Genomic DNA, 23068 nt, shown 5'->3' on the forward strand with positions numbered 1-23068 from the left:
GCCTGCCATGGGCTCCCAGCTCATATTTGGTAAAATAGTAAATAACTGGACTTCTCAAAATGTGTTGAACAGCATAGATAGACTTAATTTGAGATGGGAAATAGATTAGGGAATAGAAATTCAGCCGAGGGTAGAGTGGCCTTGTAGTTAATTTAATAAAAGTGCTCTTTTGACCTATTTCCAAGCCATCCAGCAGCAAAATCAAACTTATTTAATAGTGGACCCAAGAGTATACATACAGAAGCAGTGCTTGGGACTATAAGAACAGTCTGATGAAGTAGATACAGGACTGCACAAATAGGCTGCTGATTGCCTCCCCACATGGTGATGATCAAACTTTTGGTTAGCCATAGAGTTAAGAAGTAAAACAAATATAAAGCTGGAGAAATTAGGAATGGGGGACCCACTTTCCTCCAGTTTTATGCTTCCATGTAGAAACTAACTCCCTTTGTTGCTTTAGGCCTCCTTACCTGCACCTCTCCAAGGGAGAAGATGTGAATGATCTGATGGGTGTAGCTTAGACAATTTCCTGCTGCTTTCTCTTTGGGAACTCAGGGAGTCAGAGCTTTGACCTCCTTCTAGATCTTTTGGTAAGCCTAGCAGTAAAAGCTCCACCCTTAGCAGGAAAGGACTATGTTTTTCTGAGGGTAGATATGTCTTTTTCAGGGATGTACTATTAGTAAATCCATATGGATAACAATCCTTAAGCCATATGTTCAGATTAGCCATAATCAGTAATAAAGGTACTGCTTGGATCTCATTGACCTGTTTGAACATTTGTCATTCTCAGTTGATGCGGAAATCAGGCAAGAGGGAGAAATGTGTGATGCATTAGCTCCTTCATTCCAGCTACTTCATGCTTTTGCCTCTTTAGAAATGGATTAGCTGTCTGTATCTTGCAGGTTTGTTAAGAACATTTAAGTTGATATATGTAGGAGTACTCAAAGCTGGTGTGAGAAATTCAAAACATTTTTCTTCAAAGGAAGTTAGGAATATCCCCTTTTCAGTCTGGTGTACCATATCAGCCCGGGCATGCTGCACACAGCACAGTCACAATGTCCAGTCCTAACCTGTGAGAGCCTTCCTGAATCCCACAAGTTTTAATGATGAACGCAAACTTCTATGATGCCCAGTTCCTATCATATAGAGCTTTAAAATGAGTGAATGTAGATTAGTTCACTAAAAACAAACATATAACTTTGCATACTGAGGTCATTTAATCAATAATAAATTATTGTTATCAGCTAAAGGGCTTCATCAGAATAAAAGTGACACTGCATTCACAACAGTAAGGCACCACTCCACTATGTCTGTAGGTTAAGTAATTGTCATCCTTTGAAAAGTCTGAATAAAAAAGGAACAAACTATTACTTCAAGATAGGTAAGGGGGGCTTCGCTTCTGCCCGCAGAAGCGTCTTCAGCACATCAGTGGAGGCGCTGCCCGTTGCTAACCGCCAGTCCTCACAGGAGGCGCTGCCGGAGGGCCACTCCAGTACCTTCTGAGCCCTGACGGCACCCCCAGGTTGGCCCCTCCAGCAGGGTGCAGTGGCAGGGGGCAAAGTGGCCCCCTGGAGGCACTGTGCCCCTCCAGCCAGCCAGACTCGCTGGTGTGGGTCATTTTGATCCAAACCTTCCTGTAAAAGGCCCATTAAGCCGAGGGTTTTAGAGGATGCGCTTCGCTGGCCCTGGAGCCCACAAGACCTGTGAGGTCGTGGCTACTGCCCCCAAGGGCCAGGCGCAGCTGCCCCAACCCGAGGGTGTCCTGCCTGGTACCCAGCTCCATGGCCTGAGGTTCCTGCCAGCCCCCAGGCCCAGGAGTGGGTGTGGCCTAGCCCACTGGGCCGTGAGGAGGCAGGTGGCCCCTGTGCCCACGCCCACCCCACGCGCATGCCGTGCCAGAGGCCGCCACGCCGATAGGAAGAGGAACTGTTCCCGCCGCCCCTGAGCAGAACTGGGCCATTTCAGAAGAGCTTTTTCCTGGGTGCCAGCTTCCTCCTCCAACGCTGGAATGTGTGTCTGACTTCGTGTGCTGTGGTTTTGATTCCTGGATACTTTTTTCATCTACCTGGATTACACAGCAAAAGAAAGCTACTTTTTGTTGTTGTTCTGTTCTTACCAACATGGTCGAATTAAAGCTGAGATTTGAAACGATCTTTGAAGGATTGCAAAACGTCATGAAAAGCAATGGGCGTAATGCCCCACGTTAGGAGAAAACAAAGGAAAGGCTACTCATCTCCACAGGGACCATGCATGACAAATGTTATTTGAAAAGTGAGAAGCTATCATGAACATAGGACTCAGAGACATTGCCTGATCAGGGTCAGCAGAGATGTTGTTTTATACATCATCCACTGCCCACTTTAGGAGTATCCATGAAGAAGCTTTTTCCAGAATAATGTTCTTTCTGCCATAATAGTTTATTTTATCCTTGTCATATTTGGAACCTCATTTTGATTCACATGCATGTCCATCTTATTTTGGCTTTCCCAAGAAACACCCTCTGCGACAAGGATTAGAGTAAAACTGGCAAAGAAGTGGTGAGGTAATATAGAAAATGGAAGTAGACGAAAAATCCACCATAGCAAGCTACTGAAACTTAATCTCACAGAGAGACTCTGGGAAATGATAAAAACACATGCCTTAAGCCCAAAGAGAGCCATATGGCTGACAGGGTCTTTGTGCTCTGGCCAGGTGTCAGGCCTGTGCTTCTGAGGTGGAAGAGCCAAGTTCAGGACACTGGTCCACCAGAGACCTCCCAGCCCCACATAATATGAAACAGTGAAATCTCTTCCAGAGATCTCCATCTCAATGCTAAGAGCCAGCTTCACTCAACGACCAGCAAGCTACAGTGCTGGACACCCTATGCCAAACAACTAGCAAGACAGGAACACAACCCCACCCATCAGCAGAGAGGCTGCCTAAAATCATACTAAGGTCACAGACACCCCAAAACACACCACCGGACGCAGACCTGCCCACCAGAAAGACAAAAATCCAGCCTCATCCACCAGAACACAGGCACCAGGCCCCTCCACCAGGAAGCCTACACAACCCACTGAACCAAACTTAGCCACTGGGGGCAGACACCAAAACAACGGGAACTGTGAACCTGCAGCTTGTGAAAAGGAGACCCCTAAACACAGTAAGTTAAGCAAAGTGAGAAGACAAGGAAACACACAGTAGATGAAGGAGCAAGGTAAATACCCACCAAACCGAACAAATGACGAGGAAATAGTCTACCTGAAAAAGAATTCATAGTAATGATAGTAAAGATGATCCAAAATCTTGGAAATAGAATGGCGAATATACAAGAAACGTTTAACGAGGACCTAGAAGAACTAAAGAGCAAGCAAATAATGATGAACAATACAATAAATGAAATTAAAAATTCTCTAGAAGGAATCAATAGCAGAATAACTGATGCAGAAGAACGGATAAGTGACCTGGAAGATAAAATACTGGAAATAAATACCACAGAGCAGAATACAGAAAAAGAATGAACAGAATTGAGGACAGTCTTAGAGACCTCTGGGACAACATTAAATGCACCACATTCGAATTACATGGGTCCCAGAAGAGGAAGATAAAAAGAAAGGGACTGAGAAAATATTTGAAGAGATTATAGTTGAAAACTTCCCTAATATGGGAAAGGAAATAGTCAATCAAGTCCAGGAAGTACAGAGAATCCCATACAGGAGAAATCCAAGGAGAAACCCGCCAAGACACATATTAATTAAACTACCAAAAATTAAACACAAAGAAAATATATTAAAAGCAGCAAGGGAAAAACAACAAATAACATACAAGGGAATCCCCAAAAGTTTAACAGCTGATCTTTTACCCGAAACCCTGCAAGCCAGAAGGGAGTGGCAGGGCATATTTAAAGTGATGAAAGGGAAAAACCTACAACCAAGATTACTCTACCCAGCAAGGACCTCATTCAGATTTGACAGAGAAATTAAAACCTTTACAGACACGCAAAAGCTAAGACAGTTCAGCACCACCAAACCAGCTTTACAACAAATGCTAAAGGAACTTCTCTAGGAAGGAAACACAAGAGAAGGAAAAGACCTACAATAACAAACCCAAAACAATTATGAAAATGGTAACAGGAACATACATATTGATAACTACCTTAAATGTAAATGGATCAAATGCTCCAACATAAAGACAAAGACTGGCTGAATGGATACAAAACTAAGTCACGTATATATGCTGTCTACGAGAGTCCAACTTCAGACCTAGGGACACATACAGACTGAAAGTGAGGGGATGGAAAAAGATATTCCATGCAAATGGAACTCAAAAGAAAGCTGGAATAGCAATACTCATCAGATAAAATAGACTTTAAAACAACGACTGTTACAAGAGACAAGGAAGGACACTACATAATGATCAAGGGATCAATCCAATAGGAAGATATAACGATTATAATATATATGCACCCAACATAGGAACACCTCAATACATAAGGCAACTGCTAACAGCTATAAAAGAGGAAAATGACAGTAACACAATAATTGTAAGGGACTTTAACACCCCACTTTCACCAATGGACAGGTCATCCAAAATGCAAATAAATAAGGAAACACAAACTTTAAATGATACATTAAACAAGATAGACTTAATTGACATTTATAGGACATTTCATCCAAAAACAACAAAATACACTTTCTTCTCAAGTGCTCATGGAACATTCTCCAGGATAGATCATATCTTGGGTCACAAATCAAGCCTTGGGAAATTTAACAAAATTGAAATCGTATAAAGTGTCTTTTCCGACCACATTGCTATGAGACTAGATATCAATTACAGGAAACAATCTGTAAAAAATACAAACACGTGGAGGCTAAATAATACACTACTGAATAGCCAAGAGATCACTGAAGAATTCAAAGAGGAAATCAAAAAATACCTAGAAACAAATGACAATAATAACACGATGACCCCAAACGTATGGGATGCAGCAAATTAGTTCTAAGAGGGAAGTTTATATCAGTGCAATCCTACCTCAAGAAATAAGAACCATCTCAAATAAACAACCTAACCTCACACGAAAAACAATTAGAGAAAGAAGAACAAAAAAATCCCAAAGTTAGTAGAAGGAAAGAAGTCATAAAGATCAGATCAGAAATAAATGAAAAAGAAATGAAGGAAACAGTAGCAAAGATCAGTAAAACTAAAAGCTGGTTCTTTGAAAAGATAAACAAAATTGATAAACCATTAGCCAGACTCATCAAGAAAAAAAGGGAGAAGACTCGAATCAACAGAATTAGTAATGGAAAAGCAGAAGTAACAACTGACACTGCAGAAATTCAAAGGATCATGAGAGATTACTACAAGCAACTCTATGCCAATAAAATGGACAACCTGGAAGAAATGGACAAATTCTTAGAAAAGCACAACCTTCATGGCCTGAACGAGGAAGAACTCGAAAATATGAACAGACCCACCAGACGAAATGAAAATGAACCTGTGATTAAAAATCTTCCAAAAAACAAAAGCCCAGGACCAGATGGCTTCACAGGAGAATTCTATCAAACATTTAGAGAAAAGTGACTACCTATTCTTCTCAAACTCTTCCAAAGTATAGCAGAGGGAGGAGCAATCCCAAACTGATTCGGCAAAACCACCATCACCCTGATACAAAACGAGACAAAGATGTCACAAAGAAAGAAAACTACAGGCCAATATCACTGATGAACATAGACGCAAAAAACCTCAACAAAATACTAAAACACAGAATCCAACAGCACATTAAAAGGATCATACACCATGATCAAGTAGGGTTGGTCACAGGAATGCAAGGATTCTTCAATATATGGAAATCAATCAATGTGATACACCATATTAACAAATTGAAAAGTAAAAACCATATGATCATCTCAATAGATGCAGAAAAAGCATTGCACAAATTCAACACCCATTTATGCTAAAAACGCTACAGAAAGTACGCATAGAGGGAACTACCTCAACACAATAAAGGCCATATATGACATACCAACAGCCAACATCGTTCTCAATGGTGAAAAACTGAAAGCATATCCTCTAAGATCAGGAACAAGACAAGGTTGCCCCTCTCACTACTATTATTCAACATAGTTTTGGAAGTTTTAGCCACAGCAATCAGAGAAGAAAAAGAAATAAAAGGAATCCAAATCAGAAAAGAAGAAGTAAAACTGTCACTGTTTGCAGATGACATGATACTATACATACAGAATCCTAAAGATGCTACCAGAAAACTACTAAAGCTAATCAATGAATTTGGTAAAGTAGCAGGATACAAAATTAATTCACAGAAATCTCTTGCATCCCTCTACACTAATAATGAAAAATCTAAAAGAGAAATTAAGGAAACATTCCCATTTACCATTGCAACAAAAAGAATAAAATACATAAGAATAAACCTACCTAAGGAGACAAAAGACTTGTATGCAGAGAACTATAAGACACTGCTGAAAGAAATTAAAGATGATAGAAACAGATGAGAGATATACCATGTTCTTGGATTGGAAGAATGAAGATTGTGAAAATGACTATACTACCCAAAGCAATCTATAGATTCAATGCAATCCTATCAAACTACCAATGGCATTTTTCACAGGACTAGAAAAAAAAATTCACAATTTGTACAGAAACATAAAAGACCCCGAATTGCCAAAGCAATCTTGAGAAAAAAAAAACAGAGCTGGAAGAATCAGGCTCCCTGACTTCAGACTATACTACAAAGCTACAGTAATCAAGACAGTATGGTACTGGCACAAAAACAGAAAGATAGATCAATGGAACAGGATAGAAAGCCCACAGATAAAGCCACACACATATGGTCCCCTTATTTTTAATAAAGGAGGCAAGAGTATACAATGGAGAAAAGAAACCCTCTTCAATAAGTGGTGCTGGGAAAACTGTACAGCTACATGTAAAAGAATGAAATTAGAACTCTCCCTAACACCATACACAAAAATAAACTCAAAATGGATTAAAGACCTAAATGTAAGGCGAGACACTGTAAAACTCTTAGAGGAAAACATAGGCAGAACACTCTATGACATAAATCACAGCAAGATCCTTTTTGGCCCACCTCCTAGAGAAATGGAAATAAAAACAAAAATAAACATGTGGGACCTGATGAGACTTAAAAGCTTCTGCACAGCAAAGGAAACCATAAACAGACGAAAAGACAACCCTCAGAATGGGAGAAAATATTTGCAAATGAAGCAAGTGACAAAGGGTTAATCTCCAAAATATACAAGCAGCTCATGCAGCTCAATATCAAAAAAACAAACAATCCAATCCAAAAATGGGCAAGAGACCTAAATAGAGATTTCTCCAAAGATGTACAGATTGCCAACAAACACATGAAAGGATGCTCAACATCACTATTCATTAGAGAAATGCAAATCAAAGCTACAATGAGGTATCACCTTACACCAGTCAGAATTTCCGTCCTCAAAAATTCTACAAACAGGGCGCCGCGCCCCTCCCCCAACCGCCAGTCTAGCACGGTGCGGGGGCCGCGCGCGAAGACAATGGGGAGAAGCTGGAGCTGAGGCTGGAGTCGCTCGTGGGGGCCAAGCCCGCCGTCTACCCGTGGCCGCTGCCGGTCTACAACAAACCCCACGATGCCGCTCATGAAATCATCGAGACCATCTGGAGGAAAAGAGACGTAGAGTTACATCCGGAGAATGGGTTGCTGGACTGCTCCCTGCAGAAGAACCAGGAAGAGTAAGACCAGGAACACACGTGGAAGATGAAGAAAGAGATGATAAAGTAAAGCCTGGTCACCCCCAGGTTCTGACAGAAATAAAGTTTCCAGAAGTTGTGTTCCTGCAATAAGAAATAAAGATGTGACCTTCCAGTTGTGTAAAGCTCTTAGACGCTGTGTAAGTGCGTCGGGTGCGCTAAGGAACCTGGAGCTAAGTGGGCTAGTTGTGAGAGAGACATAACTATGTTAACAGAGGTCCATCGTAATTTCCTGTGACTGTGACAGTAGAGAGTCGTTCCTCCTCAGAAATCGAAGAGGTCGATGATTCCTCAGAAAGTGTTCAGGAAGAGCCAGAGAAAATCAGTTTGAAACAAGAAGCATTGCCGGTACAAAGTTATCACTTTAAAGCTATAGAGAAGATTATTTTTCAAACGGAAGCCTGATTGCAACACTGCACAGCTTGTGTGAGGGTTCTGTTTTCTCCTCCCATCTGCATTGTATCCCCTTGAATGGTTAAGCTTAGACCAAGGTGAATGGTGGACATTTGAACTCTAAGAAATAAAAATCAAAACATGTCGTTAGTAATATATTTTCCTTTCCTTAGAACCATAGTATATTAGATTTAGGGAGAACCTTAGTGATCATAAGATAAAGAAATTGAGTTCTGAATGAATATAGTCAGCTGATTCAGTGCTCTTGTTTTACAGATGAGAAAATTGACAGTTCTAGTTGAACTCTCTTTTTACAAGAGGAAAATATGGCCTCATTTTAAATAAAAGTAAAGTTGAAAAAAAAATTTACAAACAATAAATGCTGGAGAGGGTGTGGAGAAAAGGGAACCCTCTTGTACTGTTGGTGGGAATGTAAATTGATACAGCCACTATGGAAAACAGTATGGAGGTTCCTTAAAAAACTAAAAATAGAACTACCATACGACCCAGCAATCCCACTACTGGGCATATACCCTGAGAAAACCACAATTCAAATAGTCATGTACCACTGTGTTCACTGCAGCTCTGTTTACAATAGCCAGGACATGGAAGCAACCTAAGTGTCCATCAACAGATGAATGGATAAAGAAGATGTGGCACATATATACAATGGAATATTACTCAGCCATTAAAAGAAACGAAATTGCGTTATTTGTAGTGAGGTGGATGGGCCTAGAGTCCGTCATACAGAGTGAAGTCAGTCAGAAAGAGATAAACAAATACCGTATGCTAACACATATGTATGGAATCTAAAAAAAAATAAAATAAAATAGTTCTGAAGAACCTAGGGGCAGGACAGGAATAAACACACAGATGTAGAGAATGGACTTGAGGACATGGGGAGGGGAAGGGTGAGCTGTGACGAAGTGAGAGTGGCACGGACATATATACACTACGAAACGTAAAATAGATAGCTAGTAGGAAGCAGCCGCATAGCACAGGGAGATCAAATCAGTGCTTTGTGACCACCTAGAGGGGTGGGTTAGAGAGGATGGCAGGGAGACACAAGAGGGAGGAGATCTGGGGATTTTGTATATGTATAGCTGATTCACTTCAGGGTTTTTTTTGTTTTTTGTGTTTTTTCTGAAGATTATTGAGATTTAATTGCCAAATAACATTGTGTACTTTAAGGTGTACAATGTGGAGATTTGATACATGTATATATTGTGAAATGATTCCCACAGTAAGTTTAGTTAACATATCTATCACCTCACGTAGTTATCTCTGTTTTCCATGATGATAACTTGTAACATCTAGCCTCTTAGCATATTTCAAGTATATAGTATTTTTTATCATTATTACTTTTATTATCACTATTATTATCATTTTCACATTTCAGCTCTCTCATATCTAATAATTTTTTAGTGCTATTCTTTTTTTTTTACATCTTTATTGAAGTATAATTGCTTTACAATGGTGTGTTAGTTTCTGCTTTATAACAAAGTGTGATTCACTTTGTTTTAAAGCAGAAACTAGCACACCTTGTGGAGCAATTATACTCCAATAAAGATGTTAAAAAAACATAAGGGGGGGGCTTCCCTGGTGGCGCAGTGGCTGGGAGTCCGCCTGCCGATGCAGGGGACACGGGGTCGTGCCCCGGTCCGGGAAGATCCCACATGCCAAAGAGCGGCTGGGCCCGTGAGCCATGGCCGCTGAGCCTGCGCATCCGGAGCCCGTGCTCCGCAACGGGAGAGGCCACAATTGTATAATTGTTAATTAAGTAAGTGATTTCTACTATAAGGGATTAAAAACAATAGTGATAGATATTAGAATTAATTTTTTTTATTGTGTTTTTAATTTGCATTACCCTGTTGGTTAAGGATGTTGAGCACCTTTCCCATGTGTCTACTGGCCATTTTGATATCCTCTTGTTTTCGTTTTTTTTTAACTTTAAACACAAAAACAAGGACATACCCAGCAGCATGACCCAGCAGTCTCACCCAAGAGAAATGAAAATATATATCCACATAAAGATGTGTATATGAATGTTCACACCAGCTTTATTTTTAAAAATACAGCCCTGGAAAAAACTGAAGTGTTCCTCAATCGGTGAATGGATAAACAAATTGTGATATATTTATCCTCAACAATAAAAAGGTACAAAATACTGATACATTCAACAACTCATATACATCTGAAAAATATTTTTCTAAGTGAAGTCAAACATAAAACACTACATTCTTTATAATTCCACATGTATGACCTTCTAGAAAAGGTGACAGAAAGATCAGAGATTAGGTGATAGGGTCAGATCAGGCACTAAGCTGCAAAGAGGCACACGGAAATTTTTTATGGTGTTGGAAATGTTTGTGGCTTCATTATGGTGGTGGTTACATGATCATATACGATTGTTAAAATTCACCTGCAATGGGAAATTTATTGTATGTAAATTTTATCTCAATAAATGTGTACAAATATATAGAATTAGAAGTTACAAAGAAGGAAGTAAGAGAAATGTTTAAAGAACAAGTATTTTTGCAATGTATATAGAAAAGGAATATTGAAGCCACGGAATACAGTGGGATGTAAACAAAAACTGTTTTTATTTTTCTTCAACTACTGCCTTCAAATATTCTCTCTCAATTATCCCTCACTCTCTCTTTAATTACTTCTTGAGCCTATCCTATTGTTTTCAGGCTCCTTTCATTTGTGGGAATACTTTCACTTTTATAATTTAGATGCACTTTAAATATTAAAGACCCAAGATTTTCAATTTTAATTTTGAATTTCACATTCAGTTCAACCTCTTTCCCTCTCCCTCTGCTTACGTTTGACATGTGGCTAAGACACCCATAATAGGGAAGGGTTTACAGCCAGTATTTAACTCTATTTTCCTTCCTCACTCTGCCTCTCCCTCTCACTCTTCTGCTTTTCTCTTCTTTCTTTGATATATTGAGGTTAAGGAAGAGAAATAGGAGAAAAATGGCAAAATGATATATTATTTCACTGCTGGTTTATTCTACGTGGAACAGTCTTAAATGATCACCTGAGGTTTTCTCATGGGTCACCCATCCCTGATGTGCAGTGCACTTTCTGCCTGATGTATTGGTACACCCTTAGCTTCTATTCCCAGGGGTCTATTCATTACTTTGTACTACTGGTATCCCCTTACCTACAGGCTACCCTCCAATGCAGAGTTCTTTCACAATGGCTTACAGCCTGGCTAACCTCCATGGCCTTCATTCAAACCCATGGGAAATTCACTCATCTTTGTCCCACGAATGGCGGGTGTATGTATTTTGCTTCTCACTGGTTTCCCAAATCACTCTGCTGTTGCTCACTGTTCCAACCAACATTCTGCCTTCAAAATTCTGGTAGGAAGCAGGCACATGCCCCCAAAGTCCAGGGTTAAAGAGGAGGGCCAAACATACCATTTTTTTATTAATTCTCTAACTTCACTTTCTTCAGCTCAAATGGCAGACCCAGTGCAGCCTGACTGATTCAGCTGCTTGGCGAGCATTGAACCAGGGTATGAGATGTTTATGCAGTTACCTCCACCTCTGCAAGCACCTCTTCGAGTGAATGTAGTAGTCTGGGGAGGGGTCAAACACTTGCCTTTCTTCTCTACTAGAAAGGGAAGAGAAAAAGCATTTTCTCTCTAAGCCTATAATTAGCTTTCCTAAAGGCTCAAGACCACTGATGAGTTGGTGATCTCAGGAACATCTTATCTACTTTTGAGAAGCCCTGTAAGTCTTACTAAGCTTTGCAGTCTGGAAGCTCCTTAGCTGCTATGTAGCATTGTTTGCTATCAAGTCAGTATCCCCCCACCTCCTGTTACATTCACCCTTCGGTTTGAAGGAAGAAATCTGGGAAGCATATTTCCCAGAATCCTTTGTCAGCACAGTGTGAGTCTGACTCTGCCAATAAGAGATACTCACGGGAGTTTAAGAAAACTGAAGAGAGAGAAAACCATTGTTTTCTGATGAGAGCTTCTGGGTAGGTATGGTATGTGGGTCTTGGCAGGTGGCAGATGAGAGGTTTTCAGACACCTGCAGGCATCCTACTCCTCCTTTTGGTGCTTTAGGCAGATGGAGTCTTTGATGGCATTTTCCGTGCAATCCTTGCCCTCCCAAATTTGGTGAAAACAAACAGTGACCTTCTTGAATATTGTTCTCCCAGCCATTCTGATACTTATGAAGTCTGTGAAAACTCTTACATCTCTTTCTACTCCGAATTCCTAGAGTGGCTTTTTCTTTCCTGCATTGTACTAGTCGATGCAGCAACTCTCTTTAAAATGTAGAGGCACCTGTCTCCTACTCTTCTCTGCTCAGGAGCTCAACCTGAGATTCTCAGACAGTGGCATCTGGTTACATAGCCTGAGGGAAAATCAAGACTTTATAATCCTGATTATCAGTTACAGACAAGAAAGATATGGATAAAAAGCATCAATAGAATCAGGGCAGTGTCCTGTTGTGGGATCTGGCTGGAATATATCACTATAATAGAACCCTTTGTTTAGGGGAATGAAGATTGAATCAAAACTCTTGGGCATCCATTGGTATTTCCCACCTTAACTCAGTTGAGTTATGTATGTTAATAATACTGTTTACTCAACTTTTCTTCCTCTGTAGTCATAACTAGACAGCTTAGGTAATAGGAGCTTAGCTTAGGGATAAATAAGACAGTGAAGGAAGCATTTTTTTCAGAGGGCTTCAATGAGAAACAAGAGCATCATTCAGAATATCTGCACAATCACCTAGTTAGGAAGCATAAAATATTTGAGTGTCATTCAGGGCACGTGTCCAACAGCAGGCTAACAGTCCAACAGCAGGCTAACGGCCCAGCATTCATACGAGTAGTTGTCTGCTCAGAAGCAGGCTTCTGTTGTTCTGTCTGGCAGGCTCTGGTTCTTTCTGGCTGTCTTTTCCCTTATCTACCTCATTTCCCTCTCTACTCTCCTCTTTACATCATGACTTTTGCTTACAGCCTTCTTTTTTTTTTTTTTTTTGCTATACGCTGATTGTTTCCACAGAGCTCTCCCTTCAACTGGAAAAAAAAGAGAAGTTAAGATTGGTTCAGTTGGTAACTTTTCAGTGTAAAGAATTTGGGAGCAGATCATGCCCTATCACCACAGCAGCTGATGGTTGGCATAGAGTTAGTTGCTTTCAGTCAGTCCTCAAGCCTCATCAACTTATCTGTCCCAGGAAGTAGGTCCATGAGGCAACAACCACAGCAACTTAGGGTATGAAGCAATCTAGGGATTATTCAGAAGGGTACTTCGGGTATGGCTGACTAAAAGTTGAAAGCCAATAAATTCTCTAAGATAGAAAGCAACTACATCTCTAAAGCATCTTCTGTGACAAGATTATTTAACTAGTAATCATAGAAACAAACAAGCCATAGTTCTTGATACTCAGAAAACATCAATTGCATGATGTCTCATTTATTTAAAAAGAGGCTTTTGGGAAAAAAAAGAAAACAATGGCTGGCAAGTTTATTTGACGTAATAGCTGATTTCAGAAATATAAACATGTTAAAAAATAAAGGCCTTAGGATTGAATAAATATGATTATTCTGTACTGGATTTGGTTCTATATCAATCTGAACCAAAAGAGGAGACCCCATGGAAAACTGGCTCACTGTTGTTTCCACCGCAGCTCCACAGATCACATCATTGGTTCCACTGGATCCAGTGAGGGGAAATGAGCAAAATGTGGTCATGGATATTGTAAAGTATAAGTCAATTAACATTTTTACAACAAATGTAAAACAATACTGTAATAGCAGATTGTCCCCTTCGATGTCATAATTCTGAAAACTCAATAAAAGGGTGCATGGTCATAGAAAGCAAATTATTGCTGATTGTAGAGGACATGGAAGAACATCCATCAGTCCAACTTAACTTACATTTATCCCTACTTGTTTTTCTACACAAGGAGAAAGAATCTAAATATAAGAGGACATATAGTTCTCTAAGATTATTAAATATAAGAAAAATACAATATTGAGCTAAATTAAGAGTTATAAGCCACTAATTTAAGACATTCCAACAAAAGCTTGTTTTCATTTTTGCATGTTCACTATTGTAAAATAAAAAAATAATAACAATCTAGTGAAAGGCTCTGAAATGTCTTCATTCAACATAAGGAGGCTTGGGAAGTTTTCTTCTTCTGTCACTTCAAAAGATGGTCATTAGTAGGTCAGGCCCCTCTCTGCTGGAGCCCAGTATAAGCTTTCTGTCTGTAGTTAAAATGACCATGCCCGTTCCACACTACTTCTTGACTTTTGTTCCTTCTCTTCCTTGACAGTCAAAACAGAACAACCTAGAGAAAGTTTTGCTCATGCCTTTAGACCTCTGTATGTTAGAAAATGTTTATTGTTATAAGTAAACAATGCGACATTTATAAGCAATTACTAATGGTTATTATGTAAAGCGATTCATGTGCTGACTAGCTTTATATCACCTCCTTTAAAACTCTTCTTATTTATATTTTGGATCTAACAATTAAAAATTGCTTTTTAATAAGGGTAGTAGCAACAGTAATATAACATTTATGGAGGGCTTCTTATATGACAAACACTATGATAAGAAATTTACAAGTATTATTCCTTTTCACAGAAGAGGGAGCTAAGACTTAGAGATTTATGTAAAGTGCATGTGATCATTCAGATAATAAGTGAGAGATCTAGGTTCTGAATATAAAAAAGACTGACTCTAAGCTGTCATTCTGTGTCATACACACTTTTCTAACAAAGTACCAGATTTGGTTGTTTTGGTTCATTGCTTGTCTATCTTGGTAAAAGTTATTATTATTTGTAAGTAATTGTACTTTGGAAAATATCCCAACCAAATATGTCCAGTTTTTTAATAGTTCTACTTTAAAATACAATTGATCATTTTTAGGTTAGCTAAATGTAAATTATTTATTCAGACCCTTTTCTGTTTTTAGTAAGTAGCACACAAGATATTGAGTATTCATTTGTTTTCTATTTCCAAAACACATATTGAAAATAATATTATATAAGGAACATTAGCTGCACATCATTCCTTTCATAACATGCATTTCTCTTTTTACCCATAATTGATTTTTAAGAAATGTTTGTTAAAATAAAACCCAATTTTTTTTTCTGCTGGTCTTAAATTTCTGAATAAAGTTGTCAATGATTATTAAAATCTCATTATCGTAACAACAGTTTCAACAATCTATATTCTTTGATACCTTAAAAAGCACATACAAGGCTTCCCTGGTGGCACAGTGGTTAAGAATCTGCCTGCCAATGCAGGGCACACGGGTTCGAGCCCTGGTCTGGGAAGATCCCACATACTGTGGAGCAAATAAGCCCGTGCACCACATCTACTGAACCTGTGAGCCTAGAGCCCGTGCTCCACAAGAGAAGCCACCGCAGTGAGAAGAGTAGCCCCTGCTCACCGCAACTAGAGAAAGCCTGCGTGCAACAATGAAGATCCAACGCAGCCAAAAATAAATAAATAAAAAAATTTTAAAAGCACATACGTTATTTGATTCAGTTAAAATATTTATTAATATCCCTCTCTTCAATTGTCTCCCCTGCCCCTGTACCTTCCTGACATAAAATATAATTTTTATTGTTTTTATATTTTCTCATATTTTATCTTTCACTCTAGTGGTGGTCTCAATGAACCCAAACAATTTGAAATCATACTTTTAAATGATAGTAGCAACATAAGTGCCCACATTATGCTTTTTACTATGGTATGTTCTAAGATTAAAGAAACTAAGAAGTTATTTATATGCATCAATTTTTTTCTATACATTTATTTCATTTTATTTTGAGATAGTTCAAGTCTACAGAATAGTTGATAAATAACACAATAAAACATACTCCTTATACAGATTCATCACTTGTTAAAACCTTGTCACCGTTGCTCCTATCTTTCCATCTTTCTTTCTCCTCTTTCTTTTTCTCTTTTCCCTTTTTCTTCCTTCCTTTCGTCCTTCTTTCCTTTTCTTTCTTTCCTCTTTTGTTCTTTCTTTCTCTTCTCCTCTTCCTCCTCCCATCCCCACTCCACCTCCTCCTTTTCTTTCTTCTCTCTCTCTCTCCCCTCCCCCACACCCCCCTGCCAAAAGACACTAGTAGGCCGAGGCAGTATAACCCTTCACATCTAAATACTTTAGCATGCTTCTTCTTAAAGCAAGGGCATTCTCCTGCAAAACCATATCAATACTACCTAAGAAAACCAACACTAATTTAATAGCATTGACCAAATAATAGATCATACTCAAATGTCCTCAGTTGTTCCCAAAATGTCCTTTAGAGGGGACGGTTGTTTTTTCGATTCAGGAACCAAGCAAGGTTTACGTAGTACATTTGGCTGCTATGTGTCTTAAGTCACCTCCCTCATTTCTTTTTTTTTTTTTTTTGCGGTATGCGGGCCTCTCACTGTTGTGGCCTCAGCCGTTGCAGAGCACAGGCTCCGGATGCGCAGGCTCAGCGGCCATGGCTCACAGGCCCAACCGCTCCGCGGCATGTGGGATCTTCCCAGACCAGGGCACGAACCCGTGTCCCCTGCATCGGCAGGCGGACTCTCAACCACTGCGCCACCAGGGAAGCCCTCCTCTCATTTCTTCATTGTATTTATTTATTAGAATGGTGTGGTCAAATAGCCCTGCAGATCATCCCATACCCAGATTCTTCTGACTGCTTCCTCAGAATAAAACTCAGGTGAAAGTTATGAAAGCAACTTCAAACCACAAGATTATGATGTGCCCTTGGGAGGCATATCAAGTGAGGCCATCTCACCATTGACAATGCCAATTTTAACCACTTGACTAAGATAGGGACAGCCAGACCTCTCCATTTTAAAAGCATACTTTCTGATTCAATCCTTCCCTTCACTCAACAGCTTTCACACTCATTGTTGATCAAGTCTGCATCTATTGTGTTGCTAGAGTGGTAGTCAGTTTTCATTATTCCCCTTGTTTTTATTACCTGGCATTCTTCCTTAAAGGACAGCTTTCTTTTTTTTGTTTTTTTTCTTTCTGGCCAGGAAGGTTTTCTACATTCTCTTTGAACTTTCCTTGTCCTGTAAATCCCCCATTTTTCTCCATGAGACCTGACTTCTTTTTAGAGGGAAATGTCTTTTGTAATGGGAGTTAAATGTGCTCTTTGCTTTTGAAATGTCCCTATTTCTGTGTAGTTTCAATGTACAGGGCAAGAAAACATATGTGTGGTGTTTGTTTCTTAAGGTTTTTTACCTTTCCTTTAAAAAATACATCAAATGTTCTGTGAGAACAATATAACATTATTTACACAAAACTTTTTAGAAGTTCCTTTACAAAGATGGTACGCTTAAGGAAGTATCTTCCCTAATATGTTAATAATTGACTAATAGCATTTAAAAAATGATAAATCCATGGGTGATAACTGAATCCAAATACTAACATTGTCCACTTGAACTTGAAATGCTTAGGATGTCTTGCCAGTAACAAATGATTTCACATACAATATTAAACGTGCCCTTCCATTAAGCATTTGTCTTTAAAAGCAAATTCATACTCACCGCATCGTCTCTCACTCTCTGCTCTAATTTAATTCAGACTACTTATGATTATTGTGAGCAATTATTTCTTAACAATTTCTTTCTAAATCCCATATGGTAATGATTAAAACTTGAAAGCTTTAAAATAAAAAAAATGCAAAAAGAAATATTTTAAATAAGTTTAAGAAGCCTGCTTTGGGCTCTAGTTGTCTCTTTATGCTCCATCAGGCCCCCATGCAAAGTTCCCCCATGGACTCATTTCCTTCTCAAATGAGTGAAAAATTCTTTTTATTCCCTTCAGCTCCTCTTGAAAAGAAAGGCTTTATTTAAAATAATTGATTTATTTTTGAGGCTACAAAATGCTGATGTTTAGACACACATTCGACACAAGTGATGTCCTAACTTATATTTCAGTTGTTTATAAGCTGATAAGTTTTGAATCATTCCAACTGTCGTTTCACCTTTACTCTGTTGCCTCATATTCTAATGTGAAATCTTTCAAGATGGGAGGCCTGAAGCTGCAAGGAACATTTATCATAAAAAATTAAAAACCATAACATACAACCTATTGATTCAGTTGATTTTCAAAAATCGTGCTCTTCATGAAACTGCCTCAGGGTGTAAGCTCAGAATTAAAATAACAATTATAAAATCCCCAAGCTGAGTAAAACCAAGCAGTCTAGTTGAAAATATTTATACAAATCCATTTCCCCCAGAAAAGCATAGAAAGTGAAAAGAAAATAGAAGTAAAAAAAAAATTCTGTTTTAAAGAATTAATTTTTCAGAATGAAGTTCAATTAGTTAACTCTTTTAAAGCATATGTCTCCCATAAAACAGAAAGGGAGGAAACTGATGAAAGACGAAAATGGATGGAAACCTTGCTACAGATCCTGATGGTTTCTATAGCGGCTGCAATCTTCCGACAAGGAATTTGAATTTTTTCACTTCAGGGTTGCAAGGAATGACAGTGATCTTAAAGGAATTGTGCACTGTTTCCATTTTAAAACTTGGCTAGCTAATTAGGCAAAATTATAGTTGTATTAAATGTGCATCTGTTACTATGCTCTGTCTTTAATGTTGGGTGTAAATATTTCAGGATCCAATGATTGGTAACTACTTAGATTGGATTCTAAATTTGTAAATGAGAAGCTTTGATTGTGTCAAAAACATATGAATTATTTTTAATTGGAAAGCTTAAAGTGATGTTTATTTTAAAAATTAAAATAGATATATTCTGTTTTTGTTAGAATAATTTTTCTAACCATATATAACTACAAGTGTTGACATTTTGTGGAAAATTATTAAGTTATGAAAATAAATAGAACTAGTGCTAGGTATGATGAGGTTAACAAATAGTTCCATTTAAGATTTAAGAAAATGTTTATAAAAGTACTACACAAATTTATTATTTTCTCCTTTTACTATTAAGATCTAGTTCAATAATATTACTATAAATATAATATGTATCTTTTTAGCCTTGAAGTTGTTTAAAGTTTTACTTGTCTCATGTTTGTAAATGATCAACTTTTGTAAATATTTGAAAATAATTTTTTTCTAAATTTTTAGAAGTTATATTTCAAAGCATGACTGTTAGTATAACATTACTAATTTCATTATCTACGGAATTCTACATTTTGTCAATGATCAGTCATGGTATGAGTTATAAATATTTCCAGAGATTGGGTTTCAGCATCAATTCCTAACTCCCATCCTTAGAATAAAAAACCCAGAAATATTAAAAATCAATAATTTTTTGACCCATCATTGAACAAAGATCACAGGGCAAGCTGAAACCCCCAAATTTAGAGAAACAGTCACATCCAGAAAGACTTAGCTCCAGAGATTTGCTTACCTGGAGAACAAAATATGAGACTCCTTAAACTAGTAGGAATATTTAAATGGTAATCTTGAGGAACTGCTGGAGGCACAGTGCAGGCTAGCTTGAAAGTGAGAAACTCTTGGGGACTGCAATCATAAGAGGGCCCCACACTTATTCATACCTTTACTCCAGGAACCCACCAAATTCTCCCGGTGAGGACATGAGAGAGATTCCTTGATGGTGCTAGCTGGGAAATTGGGCGAATAGCCATCTTGAAACCCATCCAGAATCTTAACAAATGCCTAATATCTAGGGAAAAAGGATTCATAAGGAAACAATTCTGAAAACTTTTCCCAGTTGAAGGAAGGGAATATAGAGGCATGGAATATACAAGATGAATCATTGAGTGGTTTGTCATGCCAAAATGTAAGACAGTACTCAAAAAACAAAAAAAAAACCAGTGGGGATATGTCAAAGGTCACAGGAACCAACTGAAAAAACTCTCAATGGTTCTAAACTGGAACAATTTGAGCAATAAAATAAACATGGTAGCTTTGGATTCTAGCCCAAAGTAGAAAATAAATATCTGTGTGCTGGACTGATATAAATAAATGATTAAATAAAAAGATACATGAGAAAGAGAGACAAATCTCCAATGCAGAAGAATTACAAATAAATTATGTAGCTACTGTCTTCCCAAGGAAGTGGAGGATAAAGTCTCACCCCTCATATGTGACCCTGATCAACATGGGTTTGAACTGCACAATTCCAATTATATATGGATTTTTTCCAATATTAAATATAATGTTTCTACATGATCCAAAGTTGGTTGAATTCTTGGATGCAGAACCATAGATAAGGAGGAACTGCTGATATGGAGGAACCACAAATACAGAGAGCCAACTGTAAGTTATAGGCAGATTTTCGACTGTGCTAAGGACCAGCAGCTCTTATCCCCACATTATTCAAGAGTTAACTGTAGTAACTTCCTACTAATGAGCATATCATGGAAAGAAAGAAGAAAACTTTCAAGTGGAAAAAAAAACCCGACAAACACTACCTCTGCTAGGAGAAAAAGATTAATATCAGGGATAAAGTCATGTTAATAGCATGTACCCTTGATACGATGTGATGAGAATGGCAATTTACATCTTTGGTCTTCCTTACCAAATCCACAAACACTGTGGAACCATGAGAAAAACATAAAACAAGCCCAAACTGAAGGACATTTTATGATATACTTGATGACTACTCCTCAACACTATCAAAGTAATCAAATAAAAAAGGAAAGTCTAAGAAACATAATCTAGAGAAGCCTGAGGAAACTAAATATAATGTGATATCCTGGATGCAGTCATGGAACAGAGAAAGGACATGAGGCAAAAACTAAGGAAATTTGGATAAAATATCAACCTTAGTTAATAATAATGCTTCATTAGTTGTGAGAAGTGTGATGGTAATTTCAACAATAGAGAACCTGAGTGTGAGGTATACAAGGAGTCTAATATTTCTGCAACTCCTAAACTTTCCTAAAATAAAAAAAATATATTTAAAAGTTGTTTCTATCTGATTTTCTTTTCTGTAGTTTTTGTTAAATGCTGTTCTATTTGATGTATTAATATTTTCATTGTAGATTCTAACCTGTATCAACTTAAATTTCCTAATTTGTGTTTATTGGTATTATGACATTGAATTCAAATTTGTCTTTATCTTTAATCTTTCTTCATTTGACTTAGTCTTAGAGAATTCGTTTAAGTTTAGTGTTCACTAAATATCTCACAATAATGGTATTTTTTAACATCTTAATGTAATAGACGTTGTACAAAACAGAAACTCTGTCCTTTGTTAGAATGATTAGTAGCAATTTACCGACCAAGAACAATAATGCTTAAAATTGTTTTAGAGGCTCTTTTACATTGAGACAAACGTAAGAATATAGAATTACATAAAAGAAATGCATGAAGGCATTATGTACCCTTAAGAAAGAAGGCTTTTCTATTCTTCGTTATTTTTCTGATGTTGCTCATTAGATTTGAGAATCCCAGTCTGTTCTTAACCTGAGAGCATAGTTCCTAAAATCCTTAATTTTCTAATGATATTTTTTATCATAAAGCTTTTGTGGTTAGAATGTATCTTCATTTCATGGAATTACCGTGGTCTAAGTATTTTTACAATATTGTAACAGAAGGACTAGTAGCTATTTCTTCATTTTTCAGGGGAAAAAAATGTAGAAACTAGACGAGTATCAAAATCACCAAATTCACAATCATGCAAAGCACAACAAAATTCCATTGCTCTAGACATAAATGTCACATGCTATGGTTGTAAATATTTGGTTAAACCAAATCAAAATTATTCATGAAAAACATATTAGGATGATCTTGGAGAACCTAAGCAAACTTATTTTTAAAAACTCAAAAAGCATTTTTTCATTTAAAAAAAGTATTTAGAACACATAAAACAAGGCAATATTCATTCTTTTTGCCATCTTCTGGTACGAGATCCATTGGTGGCTCCTCCACGGTTGCGCTGTTGCTCTCCAAGCCCGTGTTACTATCACTGGTCCCTTCCTCTGCCAGATGTCCACCCCCTCCTGCCCGCTCTCCTCGTCCTCAGGAGTAGATGTGCCTTCTTCACCATTCTGTTGACTTTCTGTCGTTTCTTCAAGGAGTGTCTCCTCTGTGTCCTTCAGGATGCTCTCGTCTTCTTTTCTTCGGTCTTATTAGCTGCTGGCTCCTCCTCAGGAACACTACTGCTCTGGCTGTGCTCAGCTTGCACTGCTGCCTCTTTCTCCCTTTCTTCCTGCTTCTTGTGAGCCTGTTCCTCAGCCTGGGCAATTTCAGCTGCAGATTTTTCCATATCCACTTCTACTTTCAACCACACAAGCTTTTAAATTCATTGTTAAATGAATCTGTGCTTTCCAGGAATTTCCTCTTCTTTTCTTGGTGTCATTCCTCTATTTGAAGAAGTTCAGCTTCTAGTTTTCACTGATGAACCATTAAGGACCGGACCTGAGGACCTGCATTCTAGCTGTTATGGCAACTGACCGAACGTCTGGCACCACACTCTCACTTAGGATTTCACGGGTGAGGTGGTGGTTTCTCTGGAAACGGGCTATGGCTGTTTGCTTCATTGAAAAGCCATCATCATAATTATCGAATCTTCAGCAGGCTGAACGCTCATGTAAGGTTTTCCTTTCTCCATGCGAGACTGTGTCTGTCAACTTTCTTCCTCTAAAGCAGCTTCTGCACGACTTTTTGCACTTAATCCAGTATATCCTGTGGGCTTGCATAGCATCTTGTCTTGAACTGGATATCTACTTGCTTCATGTGTGTTCCTTAACTACTTAACCAATAAGATAGAGTGGGTTTGATTTCTACATTTTTTAATTCCCACACATCACATTATAAACTATTATATATTCAGTATAGGTTTGCAAAAGAGTTGTAAAGCTGAATTCAAGGGTAATATCATATTACATAAATAACATAATATCACATTTATTTCTAAAATGCTGTTACTTGCTTGTATCAGAGCTACTAATAAAAATTTTGTAGTGACTGTAGTGAATTTCTGATAGTTTTTTTCCCTAC

General features: G+C 38.0%; 1 pseudogene; it reads right to left on the bottom strand.

The window, feature by feature from the left end:
* Positions 1-1828: 1828 nt before the first annotated feature.
* Positions 1829-22772, bottom strand: LOC112395644 (SWI/SNF-related matrix-associated actin-dependent regulator of chromatin subfamily E member 1-like; annotated as a pseudogene).
* Between the last annotated feature and the right edge of the window lie 296 nt (positions 22773-23068).

Source organism: Neophocaena asiaeorientalis, unplaced genomic scaffold (genome assembly GCF_003031525.2).
Source record: "Neophocaena asiaeorientalis asiaeorientalis breed wild unplaced genomic scaffold, Neophocaena_asiaeorientalis_V1.1 scaffold249, whole genome shotgun sequence".
In the NCBI taxonomy this organism is placed as follows: domain Eukaryota; kingdom Metazoa; phylum Chordata; class Mammalia; order Artiodactyla; family Phocoenidae; genus Neophocaena; species Neophocaena asiaeorientalis.